Genomic DNA, 6,664 nt, shown 5'->3' on the forward strand with positions numbered 1-6,664 from the left:
CTCATTAAGTCTCTGATTAAATTTCTACTATTTTTGGTGATTTTTCAAAATCACATCACTGCTACTATCCAAAACAGTTTTATTGCTAATCCACTCTTTCACACTTTCTTTGTATTAACCTCATTTTAACATACATATCACAAATTATTTTCACCACATTTCATACATCACAAGTATAGGCCCATGATCACAAGGTCACCATGAAATCATCCTCATGTATAACTTACTTGTTTATAACCTTACCACATCCTGGTCACTTAATGAACACATCATTCACATAACCAAGTTCCTGCACTTATTCATCATAAAACTCACAAAGCAATACATAGAGAGTCTCCCGTTGAACACTTCGGATCTATCCTCGATACTTGGTGGTTTCAGCACATAGCTCCACCCATTATATAGTTCGGCTCTCTTGTACACATGGTGAACACTCAGTACCACCCATGTGACCTAGCCAATTTATCTCGTAGCTCTCTTGTCTACATGGTGTCCTTCACCTGAAACCACGCATGCGACCTAGCTACATATATCCCATAGCTTTCTTGTCTACATGGTGTACACATAGTATCACCCATGCGACCTAGCTACATAATAATGTCTTGTAGCTCTCTTGTACACATGATGTGCACCCACACCATACATGTGACCTAGCTACATACTATCAGATCATCCAATCTTCCAAGGTTCAACCGGATTTCTCTCTTTTCCAATAATTTCACTAATCAAGTAATTATCCACAAACATATTTCCAATATTATTATAAAATATCATAATACAAGTAATATTTATGTATTACTTACATATAGACTTACATCTCATTTAATATCAAGGCAATAACATTAAATTACACATTGCCTTATTAAAAATCATATGAACTTACAATATCCCATAATATCCATAATCATAGAAATCACATTTATGTATGATAATTCAATGCACTTCATGTACCATAGACATATTTTTAAATCAATTCATAAACTCGCACCATAATCATTTAATTTAACATAATTCAATTAATTCACTAAATTTAACTTTCAAATATAAATTACAAGATTATTGTCAGATTATTATCATATCAACTTACATACTTTCCACACCTCGAAATTATAATAAATATATCAATTTTACATTGAAACACGCATAAATTAATGCTTATTATACATATGAACTTACCTCGATACTAAAACGACCATTTTACCAACTTTCCCAATTTTCGATTTTTCTCTCATTCTAGGTTCAAATCTCGTTTTCCGGGATTTAAAACATCATATTTTACTTATTTAATTAATGTAATATTCAAAACAGTCCTTAACTCAAACTTTGGAAAAATTATAATTTTGCCCTTAAACTTTTGCATATTTACACTTTTTCCCCTAGGCTCGGGAATTAAACTCCACCCCTTATTCTTATGTATTATGACATGCTGATCACTTTTCCCTTCTATGGAAACATCAAATTCTCACTCTAACATATACTTATGACTATTAGATATTTTTACCGATTAAGCCATTTTACTCGTTTTCACTCAAAATCGAGTAGCACAAGTTGTCTAACATAATTTAAAACCTCATATTCTATCATAAAACAGAAAAATAAACACATTTCACCTTTGGTTATTTTTCCAAATATGAACCCTAGCTTAAATTATTGCTAGAATAAGCTTAATCAAATTACCGGGATTCCAAAAACGTAAAGAACTTGAAAAACGGGGTTAGAACGGACTTACTATTGAGCTTGGAAAGCTTGAAAACCCTAGCCATGGCTTCCCCCATGCTAATTTCGGTCTCCATGAAAAAGATGAGTCAATTTTGGCTTTATTTTCCCTTTTTATTTCTTTTAATTACCAAATGACCAAAATGCCCTTCCTTATTAAACGTTCAAAAATTCCATCCATGTCCAATTTTTGTCCATCAGTTAGAAATTGGTCAAATTTCTATTTAAGACCTCCTAATTAATATTTCAAAGCAATTTCATACTAGAAACTTCTAGAATGCAGGTTTTGCAACTTATTCAATTTAGTCCCTAACTTCAAATTGAGCACTTTATGCATAGAATTTCTTCACGAAATTTTCACACAATCATGAAATCATATCATAGACCTCAAAATAATCATAAAATAATTATTTCTATCTCGAATTTTGTGGTCCCGAGACCTCTGTTCTAACTAGACCCAATTTTGGGCTATTACAATACACAAGTCATGTACCCTACATACCGGCTATGGGCTTGATCATTTTTAGAGCATAAGCCTACACTTATATCAAAGAACATGAGTTGCATACGCATGGTCAGTGACTTAACTTAGGATTTAAGTAAATCACACCCTAAACGTTGTAACAAATTGTAACGTGTTTACGCAAGTGTACGTAGCCGTTCAAGTAATAAGTAAGTAAAAATGAGTTATCGTCTCCACAGGGATTGTATAAGCTTAAACAATTAATTGCAAAATTTTAATTAACAATTTGATGTAAAAAAAAATAAATTTTGATAGTGATGATTAGATTAATTAAATGCAAGAGTGATCCCTAATACAATTTACCTAAGTGTATGAATGAAGGTTTTAGCAACAAAATTAATCAATATTAAATGGGCTAGGATAATTATATTAATCAAATCAACTTACTTTCATCATGCTAACACGTTCGGAATTGCTTCCTTGGCAACTTGATATCTTATGAGTTTAGAAACCAAATTAAGTCCTCTCGGATCCTTTACTTAGTTAAATATGCATGTTACTGATCATATTAGACTAAGGGTTTCTTAGCATTTATGCAAGGTCACAGGGACAATTACGTTTGAAGCAGTTTAATTACATAAATCTAAAAATAATGCAAGATAATAGAGCCAACTAAAGATATTATAAACCTTAACTTAGTTAGTTATAATGACCTAAATTAAGCATTGCACTTTTCAATTATGCATCTACTAGCCATCGTCTAGTTAGGATCACTTAGATAATCTGGGTGCACCCAATCACGAATGAATGAAATACATCACGACGTTAATTGAAAACATAATTGACTGAGGTAGAAAACATGTTAACATGCATTAAATAAATCTCATTAAATTAATATAATCATCCTAGCATATAGGAATTAAAACTTCATAGTTGATGTCAAAAACATAAAACACAAAGCAAACATGTTTAAAATAAATGACAAGAAGAAAGAGTTTGCTCAGTTCAACAACCTTTCAGATCTATTTTGACTGATGTTCTCAACTCTGCTCAGTTCAGGAACCTTTCGGATCTATTCTGACTAAAGTGTTCCTCCGTTCTGATTGAAGCTTCTTTTGCTAAGGGTTTAGAAGGTAGCTGACTAAAGAGTGCTTTTGACAAAGCTTTTGAAGCTAAATACGGGAGAGGATGTAACACTTCTTACTCGTATTCACTATTAGAAGAGGGTTACGATGTATTACCGATCAATTCACAATATATAACAAACATAACTTAAACATAAAGCATTCATTCTCATAAATCATTTCAAATAATCACATTGTCCCTTATATGGGCCTACAAGGCCTTAAACAAGCTTTAGAAATGGTATGGGACTAAACCGATAACATATAAAATTTTTGGAAACTTAGAAAAATTTGAAACATACAAGGGTCACACGCTTGTGTGAACAGACCGTGTACCTCCCATGTCTCAGGCCGTGTGGAAACATGGCATATTGTAACACCCCTTACCCGTACTCGAGGCTGGGATAGGGTACGAGGCGTTACCGAACAAACATACAAAAATTAAACTAAAATACGGGCCATAAAATTTCATTCATATTTCAAAACGTTCATTCACTGTGACAGCCCAAAATTGACCCTAGTCGGAATGTGGTTTCGGGACCACAAAACCGAGGCATAAAAATAATTAAAAATTTATTTTGATGCCTATAATATGTGTGTGCTCATGTATGACATTTTATGATGATTGATTTAGTGTTATAAAGGTGAATTCCACAAGAAAGGACTTAGTAGTGAACTTTGAAAGTACGATAGGGAAATGTATGATGACTAATTAAAGCATGCATACAAAATAATGGACTTGCATGTCAAATTCCCTTTTACAAGTGATGGCCGGCCATGACAAAGAGATATGGGCTAAACATGTCATGAAACATGTTTTGTTGGGCATTAGGAGAAATAATAAACAAATAAGCATGGGTAAGAAAAGAATGAAAAAAAATGTGTGTGAGAGAGTAGCATTCCCCATTGCAGTGCAACCAAGAAGAGAAAACAAAAAATTTGTTCATCCTTGTTCTCTCCTTTTGGCCAAAAATACTAAGAGGAAGAAGAGATTTTGCTTCATTTCCTTTGTTTAGAAGAGATCTAGAAGGATATTTGGCTAAACTTGCATCAAGATTGAGGTATGTATGAGGTTGTGTCATGAGATTCATGCATGTTTTAGTTGCCAACTTGATGTTCATGTTAGCCATGGTTCAAATCCTTGTGATGCCATGGAAGTGGTATTTGGTCAAGGTTGGTATTGTGATAAAGCCATTGCATGTTAAGTGTGAAGCTTGATGATGATGCATGCAATGATGGATTGTCTACTCTTGAAATTTCTTTGTAGCCATCTTGAGTAAGACTTTGAGTTTTCTTTTTGTTTAACCATGATTGAAGATAAAAAGGGCATGATTATGATGTATTCGGCCATGATGCATTCATGAGCATGGTTCATGCTTCTTGCATGTTAGTTAAAATTTGTATTTTAGATGGCTATGGACACCTTGAAATTCGGCCATGCTCATATATGTATATATATGTTTGCACATGATGTTTTGGCTATGAAGTAAGTGATGAATATGTTTGTTTAAAGAAGAAGATGTTGAAGAATGCTTGTGAAATTGCAAGCACATTCGGCCTAACACACATATGAGTGCTTGATGCTATATTATAAGTTTTGAGCTACAACATGCAAAGCATTAACTAGTAAAATGCATGCTGTTTTTGTGTGGTATTAAGTGCATAATTGGCCTCAACATGGACATGTATATTCGGCCTTAGGTAGCCTATTGAAGGCCTTAGCTTTTCCTTGATGCCCGAATGAATTGTATTGAATTGCTTGATGTAGTATAAAATGTGCATGACCATTGTGTATTCAATCTAAAGGGTGGCCATTTGACCATTTAAACTCCTTGTCATATTCGCCATAAGCTAGCACAATGAGGTTTTAATAAATTGAATTTGTTTGAATTAGCTCAAGAGCTTAGAGGGCCACAATTGGACAAGGGGAAGGAAAAAGTGATCGAATAGCCGTAAAAGCCGTTCGACAACATCCGAGGTAAGTCCTCAAGAAGTGGCCTTAATTGAATTATGTGGAATGAAATATGGATGTATTGATTATTGATTTATGTGTGTATGAGTATTCGAATGATACCGGGCTAAGTCCCGGCGATTATGCTAGTGATTATAATTGTGTTTGAGCCTTAGTAACGAAAATGAAATATGTATGTCCAATGATTATTGATGTATGTGTGCATGAGAAATTGAATGATACCCGGCTAAGCCTCAAGACAATTATGCTGGAAATTATATCCGGTTAAGACCGAAGGCAATTGTGCTAGCGGCTACATCCGGGCTAAGACCGAAGGCATTCGTATGCGAGTCATTCTATCCGGGCTAAGACCCGAAGGCATTCGTGCACGTGGTTATATCCGGTTGTATTCCGAAGAAGCTTGGGCTGGAGGTGAGTGTTGGTTGCTGTAATGAATTCAATTGGTACGCTCGAAAAGCCCAAAGAATAAGGTATGTTTATCGTGCATTGGAAAGTCGACATGTTTGAGCAACATTCGCCGATCGACTAACAATTTCAGCTATTGAATTGGTTGATACCTTGTGAAAGTATATAATGATGAAGTGCGAAGTAAGAATGATTATGTGAATGTGTATTAATGAAATGATGCATTTGGCCATGTGAATGTATTGCTTTAATTAAAGCTGATTTTATTCCTTAAGACTTACTAAGCATAAAAATGCTTACCCGTTGCTTTGGCTCTCTGTTTTATAGATTACGCCGATAGCAATCGGATTCGGGATCATTAAAGTCGAAATCATCCACACTATCAACGCCTCTATTTTGGTATAAATTTTGGTTGAACTTTGAAATGGCATGTATAGGACTACCCTTGTTGGTTTAAATATGCTGTGATGTATATGTGTACGGCCATGCGAAAATGGCTCGTAAAAGTGAAGTACTGAACTTAGACTATTTGCGGTTTGTATATATATATATGGTGTCATGATGTGATTATGGATTGGAGATGGGAATGTTGGTCACATGATCAGCCATTGGTATGGTTAAAATGATCATATATGAACCTATGTATGGCAAGACTAGTTGGTTCATGGAGACTACAAAATAGGTAAGACCTACCTTAAAACAGATGCTGCCAGCTGCAGTGACGTGAATGTGAAAAATCACCAAAATTTGTAGGAATGGTATTAAATAGTGAATAAGCTATGTAAATGAACCTTGATGAGTCTATTTTCATATGGAAGAAACGAAATGGTCATAGGAGTTACATGTTAAGAGATATTAAAGCTATTGTGAGACAGGGCCAGAACGGTTTCTGGGTCCCCTGTTGCAACTTTAAAAATTTACTATAAATTATCCAGAAATAATTAGGAGTCATTCCTTATATGTACAGATTCCATTTTGAGTCTA

The sequence above is a fragment of the Gossypium arboreum genome, chromosome 2, assembly GCF_025698485.1.
Source record: "Gossypium arboreum isolate Shixiya-1 chromosome 2, ASM2569848v2, whole genome shotgun sequence".
NCBI lineage: Eukaryota > Viridiplantae > Streptophyta > Magnoliopsida > Malvales > Malvaceae > Gossypium > Gossypium arboreum.